The sequence below is a fragment of the Hemiscyllium ocellatum genome, unplaced genomic scaffold (genome assembly GCF_020745735.1).
Source record: "Hemiscyllium ocellatum isolate sHemOce1 unplaced genomic scaffold, sHemOce1.pat.X.cur. scaffold_115_pat_ctg1, whole genome shotgun sequence".
NCBI lineage: Eukaryota > Metazoa > Chordata > Chondrichthyes > Orectolobiformes > Hemiscylliidae > Hemiscyllium > Hemiscyllium ocellatum.
Window position 1 is genome coordinate 1,875,088 of NW_026867690.1, and position 8,156 is coordinate 1,883,243.

At 43.8% G+C, this 8,156-nt stretch overlaps 1 non-coding gene across 1 annotated transcript; it reads right to left on the minus strand.

The window, feature by feature from the left end:
• Window positions 1-5,535: 5,535 nt before the first annotated feature.
• Window positions 5,536-5,617, minus strand: trnas-acu (transfer RNA serine (anticodon ACU)). Its single transcript has one exon. It is a non-coding gene; the product is annotated as a tRNA-Ser (tRNA).
• Window positions 5,618-8,156: the final 2,539 nt, after the last annotated feature.

Sequence of the window (8,156 nt, forward strand, 5' to 3'; positions counted from 1 at the left end):
GGGACCGAAGGGTATGTTTCCATGCTGTACATCTCTATGACTCTATTACTCACATAAACACTCTGTCACCAAAAAACATGTTCGTTGATAGCCAGTTTTTGATTATAAACTCAACTTATTGAATTTTTTGAGGAGGTGAGCAAGCATGTGGATGAGGGTAGAGCAGTGGATGTAGTGTACATGGATTTTAATAAGGCATTTAATAAGGTTCCCTATGGTGGCTTGTGGAAAGTCAGGAGGCCGAGGAGAGTGGAAATTTGGCCAGTTGGATAGAGAACTGGCTAACCAGTCGAAGTCAGAGTGGTGGTAGATGGTAAATATTCAGCCTGAGGCCCAGTTACAAGTGGAGTTCCGAAGGGTTCAGTTATGGGTCCTCTGCTGTTTGTAATTTTTTATTAATGACTTGGAAGAGGGAGTCGAAGGGTGGGTCAATAAATTTGCAGACGATACGAAGATGGTGGAGTTGTGGATAGTGAGTAGGGCTGTTGTCGGCTTCAAAGAGACTTAGATATGATGCAGAGCTGGGCTGAGGAGAGGCAGATGGAGTGCAACCCTGTCAAGTGTGAGGTTGTCCATTTTGGAAGGACAAATAAGAATGCAGAATACAGGGTTAACAGTAGGGTTCTTAGTAAGGTGGAGGAGCAGAGGGATCTTGGGGTCTATGTTCATAGCTTTTTGAAAGTTGCCACTCAAGTGGATAGAGTTTGTAAGAAGGCCTATGGTGTATTAGCGTTCATTAGCAGAGGGATTGAATTCAAGAGTCGTGAGGTGATGCTGCAGCTGTACAGGACCTTAGTAAGGCCACACTTGGAGTACTGTGTGCAGTTATCGTCGCCTCACTTTCGGAAAGATGTGGAGCTTTAGAGAGGGTGCAGAGGAGATTTAACAATATGTTGCCTGGAATGGAGAATAGGTTGTACGAGGATAGGTGAGAGTGCTAGGCTTTTTCTCATTGGAACGGCGAAGGATGAGGAATGACTTGATAGAGGTTTATAAGATGATCAGGGAAATAGATAGAGTAGACAGTCAGAGACTTTTTTCCCGGGTACAATAGAGTGTAACAAGGGGACATATATTTAAGGTGAAGGGTTGAAGGTATGGGGAGATGTCAGGGGTAGTTTCTTTACCCAGAGAGTGATGGGGGCATGGAATGCCCTGCCTGTGAGAGTGGCCAAGTCAGCATTACTGGTGACCGTTAAGCGGCAATTGGATAGGTACATGGATAGATGCTTATGCTAAGACAATTGTTTGGCACAACATCGTGTGCCGAAGGGCCTGTTCTGTGCTGTATTGTTCCTTGTTCTATGCTCTACGTTCTAACTCATTGCTCCATGAATCCTACATCGTTTATAAGGCACAAATGAGATGTGGAACATAACTCTCTCTATTTGCCTAGATGGTTGTAACTTCAATAACACTTAAGGTACTAGGCACCATCCACGACAATGCAGTCACTTGGTGTACCTCTTAATACCTGAATATTTAGTCCTTTCACCGCTAAGGCACAATTGCAGAGAATGCACCAACTACACAATGCACTGGCGTAAGTCATCCGGGCATTTTTGACAGAACCTTCAAAGCTCAACAACAGTACTGACTCGAAGGACAAGGTTGGAAGATGCAACGAAACACTACCATTTGAAAGTTCCCCTCCAAGGCCCATAGCACCCTGACTTGGATAGAAATCAGTGATAAACTCATTGAATAGTAAAGCAGTCTTGATGGGCAAAGTTGCATACTTCAGACCTCCATCTTTTATCTTAAAATTTAATAAATGTTGATTAACGCAGTGACCAGACTTGTGCTCAGTCCTTCAGCTATTCGCTATACTGGTGTGTGCTAAATTCTACTATCGTCCTCAACCTGTGGTCAACCATCGAAAATATCCAAAAAACATCTCATTCAACTGATTCTCCTCAAGATGAAAGTGGTGCTGGAGATGTCCAACAGGTCCAGCAGCATCTGAGGAAAATTCAATGTTTCAGGCAGATGCCCTTCATCAGGAACAAGACTGTGAGCCTAGGGGTGGAGAGATAAATGGGAGGGCCTAGGTCTGGGAGAGAAGGTCGCTGAGAGTGCAGTAGGTAGATAGAGGAGTAGGTGAAGGTGATATGTCAGAGAGGAGGGTAGAGCGGATAGGTAAGAATGAAGATACACAGGTGGGACAGGTCAGGAGGACGGTGCTGAGCTAGAAGTTTAGAACTGGGGTAAGATGGGTGAGAGGAATTGAGGAAAATGATGAAGTCCACATTGATGCCATGGGGTTGAAGGATCCCGAGGAAGAAGATGAGGCGTTCTTCCACCAGGTGTCAGGTGGTGAGGGAATGGCGATGGAGGTGGTCCAGGATCTGCGAGTCCTCAGGGGAGAGGGGGGGGAGTTGAAATGTTTGACCATGGGGCAGTGGAATTGATTCTTGCAGGTGTTCTGCAGATGTTCTCTGAAGTGCTCTGTTAGAAGACATCGCTCTACCAATTTAGAGGAGACCGCATCTGGAGCAGCAGGTGTAACGAGTGATATGTGTGGAAGTACAGGTGAACTTTTGATGGATGTGGAAGTCTCCATTGGAGCCTTGGACAGAGGTGAGGGGCAAGATGTGGACTCAGGTTTTGCATTCCTGCGGTGGCAGAGAAAGGTGCCGGGAGGAAATGGTCGTCCATTGGAAAGGTCTTTGAGGAAAGTGGATAGGTTTGGGGAAGGGAAATATATCCCGGCTGGTGGGGTCAATTTAGAGGTGGTGAAAATATCGGGCGATAATTGATTTATGCGGAGGTTGGTGGAATGGAAGGTGAGGCCCTTCCTCTGTCCTTGTTCTGTCCTGGCCGTGTTTTGAGGTGTGGGGTTCATGGATGGAGGTGCAGGGCATGGCTGGGATGCGTTAGAGAACATCTTCAAACACATGGGAGGGGACGTTCCGCTCCTTAAAGAAGGAGGCCATCAGGTGTGTTCTAGGTTGGAACTGGTCTTCTGGGAGCAGATACGGTTGAGGTGGAGGAGTTCTGAACACAGGATAGTATTTATGCAGTAGGTGGTTTGGGAGGTGGTGTAATCCAGATAGCTGTGGGAGTCAGTGGCTTTGCAAAAGAAATCAGTAACACTGACCTCCAAAGATATTTTTCCCTCCTCACCCCATCCACTTTCCGACAAGACAGTTCCCTCCACGACTACCTAGTCAAGTCCACGCCCTTTAATGACCCAACCTCCCTCCCAACACCTTCCTCTGTCACCACAAGAATTGCAAACCCTGAGCCCACGCACCCTCCACCTCCGCCAAATGCCCCAAAGAAGCCTTCCACATCCATCAAAATTTCACCTGCACTTCCACACATGTCATTTATTGCATTCGTTGTTATCGATGCAGTTTCCTCTAGAGTGGGGCCGCCAGACACCTTCTCACAGAGCGCTTCAGAGAACATCTCCAGGACACCGGCAACAATCAACCCCAATGCCCGTGACTGAACATTTCAACTCCCCCGCCACTCTCCCGAGGACATGCAGGTCCTGGGCATCCTCCACCACCACTCCCTCACCACCCGACGCCTGGTGGAAGAATGTCTCATCTTCTGCCTTATGACACTTCAACCCCATTGCATCAATGTGGATTTCTCCAGTTTCCTCATTTCCTCTCCTCACCTTTCCTTAGTTCCAACCTTCCAGCTTGGCACCGTCCTGCTGACCTGTCTCACCTGTCTATTTTCATTCCCACCTATCCGCTCCACCCTCTTCTCCGACCTAACACTCTTATCCCCTCCTCCATCCACCTATTGCACTGTCAGCCAAATTCTCCCAAACCCCAGCCCTCCCATTTATCTCTCCAACCTCGAGGCTCCCAGCCTTATTCCTGATGAAGGCTTTTGCCCAAAACGTCATTTCTTTCTGCAACTCGGATGCTGCCTGACCTGCTGTGCTTCTTCAGCACCACTCTAATCTTGACTCTGATCTCCAGCATCTACAGTACGCACTTCAGTACAACTGATTCCCCTGTCCATTGATCTTCAGTGATCATGAATGTCCATTCCAAGATCTCTTTGTCTGTCTACACCACATAGGATACTCACTGTTATTGTTTCTTCTCCCAAATTTCTTTAACACTCATTGGTCTGGATTCAATTCTGTTCGACTTTTTTCCTTTCCACCTGATTGATGCATCCCTGCATTCTCTGACATTCTTCATAATAGTCAACTACGCGACCAATTGTTGCATCGTCAGCAAACCTCTGAACCATGGCTCCTATAACTAAGTCTAAATATTTGGTCTACATCAGAAAACTGTGGAACTCCACTGGAAACACCATCCAAAAACAGGGTTCATTGCTGGTTGGGATTAACAGCTGCAATAACAGTAGAATTTAATTCCTGCTGTCATTTGTAAACTTGCTAGTGACTCCGTCAGTTGGTCTCCAGAGTGATCACTTCTCACGTATGAGAGTGGTGAATGACCTGTGTGTATTGTGACTGAGCAAGTGAGTTTTAACATGAGCAGGTAATTGAATCCCTTCCTGCAGACACCCCATGGCCCTGACTGCTTGGTACTGCGGGTATTCTTGTGTCTGTTTAGTTTGATAATCAATTGAATTCGAGTCCACAAAGGCACGATTCCCATTTTCCGCATTATCCATGTATTTTTATTCTTCCTTATTCTCCAGGGATTGTAATCATTGGTCTGAAGAGGATCTGTTATTCATTCTTAATTCACCGTGAACTGAGTCAGAGGGCATTCATGGGTGAACTACGTTGTCATCCATCTTGACATGTGGTGTCCTCTTCTTTCAACCACACGGGTATTAGAAAGAAACGTCTATTAATGACATGCTATAAAGGCACATTAAATCATTTTTCGTGCTAATTCTGCATGAATTTGCGATTATTGATCCACAGTTTAGGTTCAGTCCCTACAGTCAACATGCTGACTTCTCCAGTTGTTCATAGTTCAATGTGATGCATCCAGTGTGTGCATAACGTTTTGGAGCTTGATTCCCACATCTTGTGTTTATCTGTGCCTTGTTCCCAGCCTTCATCAATGGCGAGAGCAACGGGCGAGGAAGAGACCAATGTGTAAGTCTTTCCGTACTTATGCATGGCACCCACATCTGCAATTCTCTACTGTGCATTTATAGTCAGTTCTCGGTGCCCCAACACCCACGCCCTGCCCCTTTTGAAATATTTCCATTATTTTGTGCAGTTTTTCTGTGCTCTTCTCACCAAGATGAATCACTTCTACTCAACCTGTTCCAGATTTCATTTGACAAAACAGTCATTAAGAATCCCATTACATAAACACGCCCTTCACATCTCTTGTATTTTGGTTTTCCTGGATCTCTTTCATACGATAAAGGTCCCAGCTGCTCGACTTGAAAAAGAAAATCGCGTTGCTTTTCATTATCCCGATGTGATCTACGTTTCAATGCAGTTTAGGCAACTGACTCAAATTATTCTTTGAGATTTTATGATAGCGTCGATGCATATAAATTGACCATTGGAGTTCCAATTTCAATAAGACAGGTGTCAACATACAAAAATAGCAACATTGAAAACAGCGACGAGAGTGGAATTCTAACCCACGCGCGCAGAGCGCAATGGATTAGTAGTCCATCACCTTAACCTCTCGGCCACCTCGTCACATATGCTGGCATGTGTATGAACTTATGAATAAGTGAATTGCGTAAATTATGCTGAACAGTAGATATTTTCCCTGGTCCAGTGAAATGCTAAATAGCACAGTACGGTCCCAAGACTATGGTCTCTCTGGGTTGTGGGGCAACGGCATTCCCACTGTGACACTCTGCTCACAGTGATCTGAACAAAAATGAAGAAAAGACTATGTAACAAAGTCTGTTGAAATCTGTGAATATTTGAAGTCAACGGAATGAAGAACCTGAAAAAGCAGGAGGTGTTCTTTCAAGAAAGAGTTGGATAGAGCTCATAAGGGTAGTGTAATCAAGTGTTGTGCGGATAAGGCAGGAACAGGATACTAATTGAGAATGATCATCCATAATCATAATGAATGGTAGTGCTGGCTGGAAGGGTAGAATGGCCTACTCCTGCACCTATTGTCTATTGTCGATTAAATTGCCTGTAAGGAATTGTTTTCCGGACTGGAGGAGAGTGCATAGTGCTCAATGTCATTATTCGGAACACCTTTCTTCTGCTCAGATATTTTTGACACGCACCTGTGTACAGAACAGACAACTTCAAAATCCTAAATGAGGTTAAACTGACAATTGAATTCAACAATGCAAAAACCTTGATCTGTGTCATTTTCCTGGGCCATGCTACAACAAGTCACTGTATGATCACAGCAACACAGTGAGCAAGTGTCAGAAGGAAAATGAGTGCAGTACCAGAGAGAATGCTGGGAGCAGCAGTTGACACACGGGGAAGTGCATTCCCACAAGAGGAACACTTCCCAAACAACGGACTGTGGTGGAAGAATTCAGAGGGGGTTTACAAATTGGAATTTGATGCCAGAGTCACAATGGAGACCTGTCATTGAGTCTGTTAAAGATGAAATTTTTAAGATTTTTACAGATAAAAAACAAAATAAAATGTACATTGGTTAGTGAAGGCAAATGTTGACATTGTATATTTCAACAAACTACCCATCTTTGCAATGAGCAGCTCACCACTTTCCTCACTCAGGTACAGAACCACTGGTGAAGATGATCGTTACTAGCCATGGAATCAGAGAAACTCAGTTTCCCAAACGTTAAGGTACAACCAGGAATGTGGAGGTAAGCATTAATGTGTTGCTCCTGTGCTGCAGGTGGGCAGTGCACAGTATCTCTGTGCCAGTATAATGGGCTGTGCCCTCCGAAGTTTTAAATTTGAGCCTCACATGGAGCAGCTTCAATTATTCATTGTCTTGAGGGGTACGGATGGAAGGTGATATTGAGCAAAGCCAAGTTTATGGGAAAATACCCGTGTTTGTGGATTGGCAAACGTCCCTTTTCTGGATAATGACTCCTTGATCAACAAACAAGTATTTAAAACGTGAAGAGACAGGTGTGGAGAGAGAGGCAAAGTTGATTTTTCAGCAGATGAATAACGTTTGGCATGTGCACTGCGTTAAATTCCGGGAAAATAGATGCTGAACTGGTTTCATGTTATGCAGTTTGTTACAAACTCACAAAGGTTATTGCAATAATCAAAAGAAAAAACACACATAGGACCGTTCGAATTTCGTATTGAATTGAATGTTGGTTTGAGCAGATTTTATCTTCAATAGCGTGCTGCAGAGAAGTACAGCGGGTTAACAACACAAAAGGACAGAATCTTCTTGGTGCATTTCTTAGGTTGAGTTAAGAATGTAGGAAATATACGTAACATCATGTGAATGTGGTCAAATCTTTAAAGTCCAAGTGACGATTCAATTCCTATCATTAGGTTATAACTTCTGTCTGCAGTTATTTTAGGACATCAGCTCCATTTACAGAGTTTCACCTTGAATAATACGCCACACCTTATCAATCCATGAACTTTTTATACTCAATCTTATTCAGTTGTACGTGTTCATGAAATGTCTTTGTGTCTGAACTCAACCAAATTCGAAATTTTTACGCAACCACACTGAATTTCTCTCAATGTAAGACTTTCTCCTTGTATGTTTTTTCAGGTATCTTTTAAAACACTGTGAAATCAGATTCTACACTTTATTTCTGGAAAGTCGTTCGCGATTTGACTAACTCTATTGAGTGGAAGAAACTCTCATCCAAACATTCACTCATGGTTTTTAAGACCTAACTGAAGTTATTGATTCACACGAAAGAAGGGGTTTCCCCGATTTAGTCATTCAACCCTCACATTTTGTGAAAATCTCATTTGTTTACCTCAAACTTGCGTGTTTCTGCACCAGCATTTCCAAATCTTGTGAATAAACTCCTTCATTCTTTCTATCATCCCGTTTGTATTCTTTCTGATATCCTTATGTCTCAGTAAACAACGTCATTGGCGTTCTAATATCTTGCTATCCAGGAAACAGAGTCTGTGCCTCTGTACATGTTTTTGGTGGAGCATGAGGACAAGGATTACACACAATGCTCCCACTGAGGGTGACCTACAGATTTCACAGTTACACTATGGACTCTTTGCTTTTTAAATATGACGCCTCTCTGTATAACCTCCAATAAGGTAAATTATTATCTATCCAGTTCGTGAACAT